This window comes from Gasterosteus aculeatus, chromosome 9 (genome assembly GCF_964276395.1).
Source record: "Gasterosteus aculeatus chromosome 9, fGasAcu3.hap1.1, whole genome shotgun sequence".
Lineage (NCBI taxonomy): Eukaryota > Metazoa > Chordata > Actinopteri > Perciformes > Gasterosteidae > Gasterosteus > Gasterosteus aculeatus.
This window is the reverse complement of record NC_135696.1, coordinates 15,176,797-15,189,889: the sequence shown is the minus strand read 5'-3', so window position 1 is coordinate 15,189,889 and position 13,093 is coordinate 15,176,797. Positions and strand designations below refer to the sequence as shown.

General features: G+C 40.8%; 1 protein-coding gene across 2 annotated transcripts in view; it reads left to right on the top strand.

Moving 5' to 3' along the window:
• The first annotated feature begins 12,610 nt into the window (after positions 1 to 12,610).
• Positions 12,611 to 13,093, top strand: part of fbxo41 (F-box protein 41) — a 31,525-nt gene continuing 31,042 nt past the window's right edge. For both annotated transcript variants that reach the window (XM_040186324.2, XM_040186323.2), the window contains exon 1: positions 12,611 to 12,727. The gene's annotated coding sequence lies outside the window, so the exon portion shown is untranslated. The remainder of the gene's footprint in view (positions 12,728 to 13,093) is intronic.

Below are 13,093 nucleotides of genomic sequence, written 5' to 3'. Positions count from 1 at the left end.
ACTCCAAACAATTCTACCTCTACAACAATAATCCAATAATGACTTTCAGAAGGTATGAAAAGGAATGTATTTGCTTATATGAAGGATAACGAGCAGCTCCAGTGGTTCAAGCTTCAGGTATCAGGTCAACTGAAGTACCTATTAATAATCACAGTCCTACTTGAGACGGTCTATATGGCCACACAGTCTCATTTTCCCGTGGATTGATCTATTGTGGGGTAATCACCACATAATTTTATGCGCACCTTTAAAATGTTCACCGGGGCACGTCGTGGTCCTTGGGGTGGGCTCGGTAATCAAGGTGCATAATCGCATGGCGGTAATGGCAATCAGGCTTAGCAGATTAATTCCTTGGATCATACATCAGCCCGGCGGTCCTGTATCTGATCATGAAGAAGGGTGTAGGTGGTCTGGAGAGTGCAGGTGATTAAAAAGAAGAGAACCATTGCGGTGAGAAGGAGCTCGTTATGCAAACATTTTAAAGTGCCTTATTCATTCCAATGTTCTCCCAAATTCTTCATTTTTATTACTGATCAGGCAAAGCTGCTGAAGACAAGTTTTTCTTTGCTCCTTGATGAACCAAACGTCAACTCTAGGGTCAAGGAGTCCAGTCTACCCCGTTTTGTCCTGGGCACGTCATCTCTATGGTAACAAGCTCAAGGGACTTGCAGTATAGGCTGCATCTAAAGTGAATGGAAGGCGGTGAGCATAGCCTGGCTGGATTAATGGCTTCATTGCAGCTGCCCTTGGAACTACCCCGGTCTGAGCCACCACAATACTGCAGCAGCACTGTGGTGTACCTGAGTGTGTACGACCTCCAGCAACCTGGATCCATTCAGTCCACACAAACAGCTTTCTACCCTTAGGTTCATTTCTTTTCAACCATGAAAGCACAGTGTGTCAGATGCTTGTTGCTTCGGGTTAGTAAAGGAACAGGGCAGTCTTTGGTATCTTGTAACATAACATATAGTTTTTAAGATGCTATGATACGTACCTTTCATGATTAAATGTAACGTCAAAAGGAGCGCTTGTAGCGACAAACCCACAGACGTTTCTCCGTAGCATTGTTTTTGGTAGCAGCAGGCAGAGGTTTTCTAAAAGCCCATTGTGCACCGCTGATCAAACTGCAGGTAGACAAAGATAGCAACTAGCTGGTGAACACAGGGAAGCATTCAACGGAATCAAACTAAACCCCACACAATTCCTACGGCCTCTTAATACCTGCTTTTACACTGCTCTGAATTTAGCTTTTAGGTTAATAGTTGGGGGAGACCAAAAACAAAGCAAGTAATCGGAAAATCTGTGCAAAGAGTTGCAAGAAACACAAGTGCACACAAGTCAAATCGTGGCTGTTTCTCCTTCTGCTGCCAGAAGTACAAATAAGCAAACATTTAATTCAGCACCTCCAAAAACTTAATTCTTGAGACAAATGTTTATTAAATGTTTTATCAGAGAAAAAAGGAAAATTGCAATCACGCATTTTCAATCAAGACCACCTGCTCATGTTCTTACAACAAAACAGACCTGATTAGCTTTTGTTCCCCTCCTTCCATAACGAAGGAATGAATATCTTGTGTTCAAGTGTCATACACGTAAAGGGGCCCAGCCAACATGGGCTGGCTACGTACATTACCCTCAGGAAAGATACGGTGTGCATGCTTCAAACACATTGTGCAAGATAAAAGCTCGAGACATTGAACTGTAATCTACATTTGTCCGTCTTATCAAACAAACATTTACAGGATAAACTTCCAAATTCACTTTGACTGCAGTAGAATAGAAAATGCATTTCACTTCATTCAAATATCACAGGTGACACTTTCCATCCTCCTCCGGGACTGAATGGAAACTTGCAGTCTTTACAGCCGAAGGCAGAATGCCAGATCTTAACCGAGCACAAATAGATGTCTGAGCTCTGACATTTTGCTTGGCATGGTAAGTGTGCTACATAATAACACAGGAAGCTCTCTGTTTTGGTCTGCTTGGTATCTGGTCTGATCGTTTTCTTTGTAATTTTCAAATAGCAGAGAATTAAAATCACTAACGCTACATGCAGGCACATATATAATACAAATGTGGCTCAAGAAGGTTTGGACGGCTGTGACGGCAGCTTGTAGTGACAATAGGATGAAATGTTAACCTTCAAACCAATCGGCTGGTGGCAGAATACCACACTTGTGCACAATGAATGCTCAGTCGTGATTTATGTCAGGGGGGGATAGAAATAAATCCTCTGATGTTTTCATAGTTTTGTTGTTAGAACAGTCGACTCGTCAACTATGAAATGACCAACACCAATGCAGTACATCGATGTTTTCTGCGGATACAAATGCTGTACATCGCTGGATTGACAGCAATGACTTTGAAGGAAGTTTGTGCTTGAGGGTAAAAAACTAATATCGAGAGATATGCTGTCACATTAGCATACATCTCGCAAAGTGTCTTCAATAAACCAAAAAATGGTGTAAAATCCAGTCGAAAAACGCCACCATATACACACAACTGTTAACCCCTCTTCCCATAAAGTAAATTACCGTATGACCATGTGTCCAGTGGAGCCCTGAGTGATTACTTTAGTGCTTTGACATTTGCAACAGCAGTAATGAGGCATGTCTGTGACAGCTGTGTCACTACCGGCAGCCTATGTCTCGGCTGCTCAGTTCAGCGCTGCGAAGGAGGCATACTGTGGCCAAACACTGGCACTCTCTCTAGATAATGATGGCTCACCCATAGAGAAGCAGCGAGAATGTGTCGAAGTCTGAGGACACTGCGCATGTGTGTTTTCACTGAGAGAAGAAGAAGTGAGGCCGATTGAGAGAGTGTTTGTGAAGTGTATTAGTGTGTGTGTGTGTGTGTGTGTGTGTGTGTGTGTGTGTGTGTGTGTGTGTGCGTGTGTTTGTGTTTGTGCATGTCTGTCATTGCCAAGATGGAATCAGAGACTGTTAGAGGAGGCTGGGCTGGGACATAAAGACTAGTAGTATTAAAAATGAGTGGGCTGAACATGCTCAGCTCATACAGTGCACCCTACCGTCAAGCAGGGCGGCGATTTGCATGTGCACGCCAGCCTGGACGCCAACCGCAGTGTGCATTCTGCATCCAAATTAACCATCAAAATCAAGCATCGCTCTTTGGAGCGCCGTGAAATGTATGCAAAATATAGCTACTTCAGCATTAGCGTTTCACTTTCTCGGCCACAACTGTTGTTTCAGTGCCCACGGAATTCTGATAGTTTCTGAATTGGAGCCTTTAGTAAAGAACAAGGGAACACGGAGCCTCGTTATTTTCCAGTCTGCTAAATCAATGACCTAAATCATACAGATGTGATCGGACATTGGTTCTTGTAAAGGTTTATGATCATATGTGCTATTCTGGTCTGTTGATTCGTTTCTGTTCTATGATGCTGTTTTATGGTATTTTTATTGAATTACATTAACGCAATATCACCATTCACTAATGACGACAATTGTTTTACAGCACGTTAGCGCATTTTTTAAAACATAGTTATAATTATGGAATCCATTTGCTTACTGGCTCTGAATACATAAACAGACACACGGTGGGTCTCACAGAAAAGAACTGGCGGAGAAATGGAGAAAGGTAGCGCTCTCTTTTCATTTTAAATCTCTTCCAGACGGTGGAATTGGTGGAATCAAATTGATTAATAACTGTCGTGTTTTAAACACACACAAGACGGGAGAACAAACTGCTCCTAATTGTAACTCTTTACTTGGGTAACCAGCCGTTCTCCCCTCAGGAGAGCTGTTGCTGAAAAGGGCCGGTAATAATATGTTGTTTTGCTACCGGCTAAATATAACGTTAATGTCCTGGCACTGGCAGCTTTGGTTTTATATTTCATCTGATTCGATCAAATTTTAGGTTGAGATTTACAAGAAACATTTGAAATGCTACTGAGTAAAGGGAGTACTGCGGTTAAAAAGCATCTTAAAAAAATGCACAATACACCGCTTTTGATTAATTGCAAAAAAAATCCTGAGATTAACTGCAATTAAACGTTTCAATCACTGCCCAGCACTAAATATTCTATTTTTTTTATTCTGTTTTATTTGTTTCTGTTCCATTACGTTGTGTTGTGTTATTTTCTATGCTATTCTCTTCTGTTCTGTCGTCTTCCTGTCTTGTTCTTGTTATATTCTGTTATATGAGTTTCAGTCAACAAGAGTTAATCGAAACTTAAAGTTTTTTATTCAGCCACTTTATGGTTGTGCAATGATATCGAATAGAGTTTGATATATTCTGTAACTGTAAAGGTTCAACAACTGTAATTCCCAACCAATGGCCGGAAAAGTCTAATTATTTTTGGCAATTCCAAAATATATATATATATATATATATATATATATATATATATATATAGACATATATATATGTCTAATCACCATCATGAACATATGGGCAAGTAATCATAAATTATTTCAATACAAGTCTGAAAAATTGTCAACCTATCCTTTCAGTACTAAACGGTAATGTACACATTGTGCAGAATGGACTTTCAGATGTAATATTAGATCATTACTGTTTGACATTTGATGATAATATTTAATATGTAAAAGCCTGAGGTTATAATAATTGTACTTTGTATACACTCCACTGCATCATGTTACTTTCCACAATGACTTCCTTGGGTAGCATTAAGGATATCCTCTAACTATAAGAATGTAACTAAATTACATCAACTCAAATACTATAACATTTTGAGGTACTTAATTGGAATTCTACTCCATTGGATTCGAAGGTTCAAACTGGGTATTAGTAAATAGTTATTTCCTCCACTCTGTCCATGTTCACCATTAAAACGCACATACATACTTGCATTTTTAATGCAGGAATTTTCCGTCTAATGTATTATTTTGACAAGCATGACTACTTAGTATAGGTAAACGTAAGTATAGGGTCTGAATACTTGTGCACCACTGCCTGCGTGTACCTGCTGCTTCGCCCCCCTCGGCTCAGCATAGAAAAGCCATGACCCCGTCCCCTCCCCTCCTTATTCCGCGAGGTTCCCCCTCAGTAGTGCATAATGGCCAGCTCTGCCCCCCCAGTGGCTTTTAACTGTTGATGGACTGTCACTTTCACAGGGGGGTGGGGGGGCTGCACAGAGAGTGTGGTCTCTCCCCGTCTGAGAGTGTAGGAAGCCTGCTGGGGTCACACAGAGGCGTATGCAGGAGGCTACGGTGCGTTTCTAAGCCTAAAAGCCCTGGCCATGTATCAGACAGGAGCTGTCTCTGATCTCAAACCTGTAGAGTGTCGGGAGCCCGATGAGACCTGTTTTGTCCCCCTCCTGTGATTATTTGTGCTTTAAATGGTGGCTTTCATATGTATGAGTCAGATCAGCAGCTCACATTTAAAAATGAAAACACTCTCTCCTCACCGCGGACCCTAAAGTCTCTTGTCTTGTAGCAATCCCAATGTGAATTAACGATGGGATTTAGGTTGTAGTTTTTGTAACGGCTTTTTGTGGAGAGTTATGCCAGTCAAAAACGGAGAAACGGAGGGACTTGAAATGTGTGATTTACCACACTATATGAGGACATGCAATACCAAAACACATGTATTGTGTTACATGTATGTAATTTAACAATCCTGCACTCTCTTGCATTATGGCATCTTTAGCTACAGGTGAAACGGCAACTTTCCTTTTCCTACATTTAGGTTAGAAAAATTAGCAGCACGCATTTTTTAGTGAGGAAACAGACGAGAGGGAAAAAGCAGTCGGCTGTGTTGCTGTTAGTCATCAGTGATCCTGTCACTCAATGCTGTGGCGGCATAGGGTCTGCTTCCTGTTAACAAGATATGTTTACAGCATCAGCATTGAGCTCCCACCCTCTGTGTATTTGTGCATGTATGCTCCTCGTCACTCCTCAGGATTGATGCATCTACATGGCCGTTAACTATTAACTAACCAAGGAACTGCCATCTTTGGGGGGGGTGGGCAGATAGCTACGGGGCCCCCGGTCCTCCTCAGTGCCCAGCGGCTGAGGCTGAGGCAGGCCTTCCTTTGTGGTGGCCAGTGGCAGGATGCTGCGTCTAACCATTAACTAGACTCTTGTGACTCTGACTTACTACCGAGGTGACAAATCACAATATCCCCCCAGAACTACTAGCCTGGAGAAATATTAACCCCATCTCAGCCGGGGCTCTTCCTCTCCCATTCTGCAGATAAATGACGAGATGTTTGATCCTTCCATCACCATCAGCTTCTTCTCCCTCCTCCTACTCATCCACTCTCTGTGTTTGTGTCTCTTCTGGCACCACTGACGGTGGCGTCTTGTGAAGGAGGGAGAGATTGATATGATGAGAGGTAGATGTGCTGCTTCCTGCCCTTGGCCGAGAAAAGAAAAAAAAAACGAAGATAATTTATGGACTCGTCACTTTGCTGGTGGTGAAAAGTGTATTTTTTCTAGCAAAGAATAACCCCTCAAATAAATTATCATTATGAACGAATACAGAAGTATGATTGAAGTTGAACAATCACTTAAACATTCGCAGAGCTGGTACAATCAAGGGCTTTAATTTATGTAGCAGATTCTCTTCATTGGTGATCTCACACGGCACCTGAGCCGTAGATGGTCCTCTTTAATGTGACCGTTCCTCTGCTCGTACTCACAACGCCCTTGAATGTTGGAGGTCCCTCTGTGTTTAACGCCGCTGAAAATACTTCCCCTCCATAAAGTCAGGGGGACCTCCGCGCTGTCCCGGCCCGGCGCCGTAATGGCCGCTTAGGGTCCAAATGGACTGGAGAGCTTTCCCGTGTCCCGAACAGTCTACCCCACTCATCACGGCCCGCAGGGGTCTCACATCAAACAAGCCTCATTATTTTCATCAAGAGTGGAATTGTAAATGTGTGGCGAGTTGGGGGCTACAAAGTGACTACCAAGTTCAAAAAGAATGTGCGCGTCGTGGTTACGCTACTACGGCAAAGCGCTGCGGAGACTCAAATGTCTCACCAGACTGGTGATACGGGGGCTTCTTGTCAATGGTCTCACTTCTATTCGTGCAGGTATTGATGGACTTTTTTGTTAAATCAGGAATTGACTTCATGCATTAAATCCCCCCCAAAACGGTGATAAGGATGAAAGAGATTATCATTCAGCATGTTTGAATATCCTTCATCATAAAGGACGTTTCCCAAGCTTATCATTAAAGCCCAGCAGAAATGTTCTGATATCCCAGAGACCATTAAATAACCTCTCAGCTGAATTATGGCTGTTTACATGTTTTAAAGCCTTTGCCAGCATTTTTCCATGAAAAAATAATATTACTAGGCTAATTTAATATTGGCTGACAACAATGTGACAAAGTGATATCAAAGGCTGGGATAACACACAATGGCTGTTAACTGTATTAACATGGAAATGAATGCAACAACTCAAAAGCCTGTTGTCATACCTACAGTGAACAGCCTAAATAAGTTGCAGTGAAAAATCACAAGGGCCGTACTTGATAAGACATACTTGTGTTACTATGGCAACATCCATGGCTCAAGCAAAGAATGCAGAGATCTGGATAATCGTTGTCATTGTGAAACATGGGGGTTTGCTGTAAGACCGGTGTATTACTATGGTGGGGCATTAATGCGTTTGCAGTCAGCATAATCAGTTTCCATTCAGAAATCTCGTCAACAATATATTTACACTGAACTGCCTGCAACACAAATGCCTCTGGCCGTCATTATGGCTCTTTTTTCGAGATTAATATACTCCTTCCTGTTCAGACATGAGTTGCAGATTACACAATTTATTTTGGAAATTTACACAAATGAAGAATAACGTGCATGTATTCTGATATACATTAACCATATGCTGGATATTCTGCATAGATTATATGATTAAAAACTATTAAAATGACATGAATAGTGCATTTTTTTAATTTGGATGCACATACTTTTTGAAATGGAGCATTTTTTTTCTGTCTACAATGTGCAAATAACTGCAAAACTCACAAATTTGTTCATATTTGGTCCTACATTTTTTCTCCTTTTTCTATTCATTTTTGATTGCACTGTTGGAAACACAAAAAAAGAATTACTGAACAGCTATGAAAATATCTTAAAATACGTTTTGTATCATTCAGCATTTAAAGCGCCAACTACTAACAGCACGGTTTACTTTTCTTTTTCACTGATTTTCAAATGTTTAATATTTATTTTTCTGGCCTCTCTTGTGGGGCTGCACACATTCATCTTCATTTTTGGCCTGATGCTAAACCGCACACTTACAGTTGAGATGCATTGCTTTGCAGAGAGTGCGATAATGATTTCCATGCTGTTAGCCTGCAGTTTCATCACATTTTAGACCTTTAATGAGTGTAATTGGCACCTGAGGTGAAATATTGATATTGACTAAACTCCCATAGGCGTTTATGTTGTTCTATTGTGTTACTCTGTGTTGACAGGCGGCAAAAGCCCATTTGACTTAGTTATGTTGCAGGGATTCCTCATCCTCTGAAGAAGCCAGGCCGGCCGTCATTTTTCCATCGTGTGAGGTCCTCGATCAGCTTTGGGAAATTTCTCTGCAATGATTACAGACAATTTGATGGGAGTCACATTCAACATATATATGACACTATTCAGCTAATCATTTTTTGCAATATGCATGTCTGATTTTGTGTAAACAAGAGAAATATGCATTTATGAAAATACCCAATTCCTGCAAAAACAATTCCAGACAAATCTTTTGATTTGCTCTTGTTGTGACTATTTCTTTCAGTTCTTGCTGGAATGTTTAATCCTTGCATATGACTAGTGCCCCCTGCTGTTCAAATCTTGAAATACTTTATGTCTGGATTTTTATATTGAATTTAGATATTGTTGTTGCTACATACAGGTTGTAGATCAAAAAGCTAATAGGTTACTGATATGCATCAGGGTGGGTTATTCACTTCAACGTGACCTATCAGGTTGAGTCTATTTTAAGGTTGGACAGACATTTCTTCTCATATTGATGAATAATAAAATGACTGCTTTGGGTAGATGTAAGTATTCTCACAACATTGAAGGTGGTTCTTTGACATGGTTTTGTGAGATTGTTGTGTGAGGTGGCTTTCACTGGTTTGTTCCCTCCATTGATCAAACATATGACATCACTTAAAAACACAAGTGTTAAATAACTACTGTTGAGTCATACACAACAATAAGAAGGTCATTTTGTTCTTGGTCTCCTTTTTATTCTCCTTTTCCTTTTCACTCTTAAGGAACAGCAACACTGCAGCCAAAATAAAATAAACTGTGCAAAACCTTTTCTTTCTTTCTAAAAAAAAAAGAAAAGTCAGACATGTGTTGTGGTTGCTAAGCAAACAGCGACTAATAATATCTAGATGGAAGAGGTTTGCATTAGTGCAGCAAGCCAAAGCACAGCGTGTCTCAGTCTCCACCAATCTAAAACAATGAAGGTTCACCACATTGTAATTACCAGACAATGAGTTTGTCAGTCACTTCTCATAAATATGAATGAGGAGGGATGGATAAAGGTGTTTGGTCTAAATTTGCCACGGTTTTTGACGTGAGAACGAGAAAACGGCCTAGCATCATATTCATCCTATCAAAATCTCCCGAGGGAAAGAGTTTTTATGCTTTTGTGTGTCAGTCTTTCCCTGTCATGACTGGATGAGAGCGGCATGTAGAGGGCGGAGAGGGGTAGAGATTGATGTAACAGGTTGGGATTTTTACTTTTCTTTTTTTTTTTCAAATAGGGTCTATATATTTCTTTTGAACAGCTGTTAACTGAGATATACAGGCAAATGGCAAAGAGACAGCAGGTAGCATGGTTTGAAAACAGAAAGATACACCAGCGATTGGTTATTCTCAAGTTGATTTGAATATTAATAGAAAATATGAAAAGCTCCACTTAAACTGCTGCATGTTCGTCACTTAGCATCTATGGAGAGTACTCTCAATGTCAAAGTAGGCTTGATCATAACCAGTGTTCTATATTTACATTTCTAATTAACTACTGTATATAAAAGGTAATTTTGTCATCAGAAAATTATTATGATCAATTAATACTTATTTAGTTAGTTAGTCATGGAGATGGATTGTGTGTTTCTGCCTCCTTGTTGTTCAATGGATGCACGGCTAAAGTGTGGTCTTATAAACTGTTTTAGGCCCGACGTACGGTTAAATAAATCCCTCTTGGCTTCTCAAAGATGATTACAAAGCGCAGCTGAATGGTTCCATGCGGTTATCAGATATTGTTTTAATAACAGCAAGTGTAGTAATAAAAAAAAAAAATAATAATAATAATAAAAATCGAGCAGTTCAATAAACCTTGTGATTGAATCGGGATTGAAGTTCCATTAGAAGTTTTATTATGTGCAGGATTAACCTTGCATATTAGCAAAATGAAGATTAAGCTCACAGTCGTTACAAAGACCATAAATAATAATCTCTGACGATCATATTTTCTGCATCATACATCTACATCTTACTGAACTGCTACAGCAAAACAACTTCAGATTTGTGTACGTGTGTTTCCTGTTCACGTCCCCGAATAAAAAGAATCACATTAGGGCAAAACCATCTCTGTTAACATCAGCGTGCTGCGGACAACATGACAACAACGTGTTTACCAAAGTTAGCAAAGCTTCAAAACCAAAACTCATTGGCCATAAAGAACACGCTTGATCTTTTACGGAGGAAATTAGGTGGGAAAATGTTGACATTTGGCTTGAATAATGTGTCAGGTGCAGGAGTAAGATGAACTACAGACCATTTGACACCTTAATGTTGTCTGAAGACAAAAAGGTTTGGACTTTTTAATTGCTATTTCGTACATTAAGGCAGGGTTTCTACACTTTAGACATCTCTGAGCAATAAAGGGGAAAAGGTCTTTTATCAGTTCTTTTGGCATCTTGATGCCGAACACAATGAAAAAATCAGTCCATGTCTGTTTCAGGTACTCCATTGTATTTCTGTCACTTTATGTTAAAACTGTAATTCTGAACTATTTTACAATAATACGTGTGATTATTATAATTATATTTTTTTGTTCCGTGTAATGATTTTTTGGTCCATTACAGAAAAAGGATCGTCTGTTTAACAAACTGAATCTAAATAGTTTGCTTTTTACCAAACAGTTGAGTTTAAAAGCCAGTACATATAAAATAAATTGGATTTCCCCAATTTAGAGGTTGTTATGTATCGTAAAATGCCAATTTTGACTTGTAGATTTATCATCTACTTGATACCAAGATGTGTTAACATTTATATTGTTAAATTCTGCTTTACAATCACATGGTTTTCAAATGGCAATCAGCACATGCTGTACTTCTGATATTTGACCAGTAAGAGGTGCTTGAGCTCCTAAATGAGATTTCTGGAAGTACTGCTACTCTCAAGGTCTCGCTCTGTATCTGAATCATTTTTTAAACCACTATAAAATAAAATCTGATTAAGTATATTCACTATCTAGCTATTCAGCTGCATATGCATTGACAATCTTTACCAATAAAGATGAAGACTCAGCATCTCCCACCTTGATGTACATTACCTCAGACAATCAAACGTCATAAAGTCCAGCAGTTGAGGCATAATTGCCTCCTTCATGTGCAAATGTTTGCACTCGTGGCCTTGAATCGCTCCAGATGTGTTTATCTAAATAGTTTGTTTAATAACAGGAGCCCAATAGTGACAAAAGAGTCTCAGAAATATTGGATCACACCGGCTCCTTTAAATCGGTTAATAGTTAGATTCTCCACCCAGACTTTTATTTAATTCATTTTCCAATAAGAGACACAATGCAGAACCCACAACGTTAAAGATGAGTTTGACTAATTTATTTTCCTCAAATTTTCTTTAAATATTACAATAATATCTTTAGTATAGCTGATTTTGTTGTAGTTGTTAAAGTGGAAATCGGATGTGGTTACAGTCCTTTAGGTCGACCATTTTAACACCTCCATTGACCAAAGAAACTCTAGGGCCAGAATTCCTGGAAATGAGTTCCAGTTCCCAACGCTGACTGTATCTGCATCTTACGCGTTCTGTAATGTTTAATTAGGTCCGATTCTCATGACTGGTTCAGTTTGCTGACTTGTAGACACTTGTGCTTTGTCTCTTATCACAGAAGGCACAGTTTTATAGTATTGCTTCAAAGTGTGCAATCCCTGTTCATTCCAAGCAAACTACGGGCGAATCAAAGAGGCCCAAAGAGTGAGATGTATCCTCTTGACCACCTTCCATTGTGCTGAGAAGCTCCAGGAACAGAAACAGTGGAGGGTCAAGATGATGATCGGCAGTAAAAGCCACAACACATGGATGTTGTTTCAACCCCCCCACCTGCAGTTACTCGATTGATTCACAAAGCCGCAGCTGGGTTGGACCAAATTGTTTTAACACTTTAGCAATTCTAGGACAGATGTTTGTCTGTCTGTCGTCTGTGTGCCCGACCTCACATGTACACAGCATCCCCCCCCCCTTAATCAGAGGACAGGAGGGATGTGTCTTTTTCTTCTTCTTCTTCTTCTTCTTCTTCTTCTTCTTCTTCTTCTATGATTCATCATGTTCATGCATTGTATCTTTCTGTGTGTGTGTGTCTCTCTCTCTCTCTCTCTCTCTCTCACTCCCCCTCCCTCCCCTCTCTACCTCTCCTCCCTGGTCGTCCTCTGCGGGCCTGCTGCTCTCTGCTGCAGAGACGGGCTGCGTGACGTCAGCAGAGGCTGGAGCGGCTCCTCGGTTGAAGCGGAGAAAAAAAAATGGGGAGAAGATTGCGAGGTGAGTGTAAGAATGCACATTTCTGTCATTTCCTAACCCCCTTTTCTTCTTATCGAAAACGCGTCGGCGTGAGTTTGTGTGCGCCCCTGTGTGCGTGCGCGCGCGCGCGTGTGTGTGTGTTAGCAATGATCGCTCCATTGACTCCGCTGCTCCCGTGCAACACATTTACGCAACGCGTCCGGTGCAGCGATCGGGCCAGTGCCTCTGTGGGAAAAGGGAGGAAATCGGCCTCATGCAGGGCTGTCACCCCCCTTCCCCACCCTCCCCCTTATTTTCCTCCCGAGAGAGAGCCCATCAGCCCGACTCCAGGCCCGTGTGCGCGTCTACAGTCACCGCGGCTCGTCCACACCCACATGGCCGCTTGTG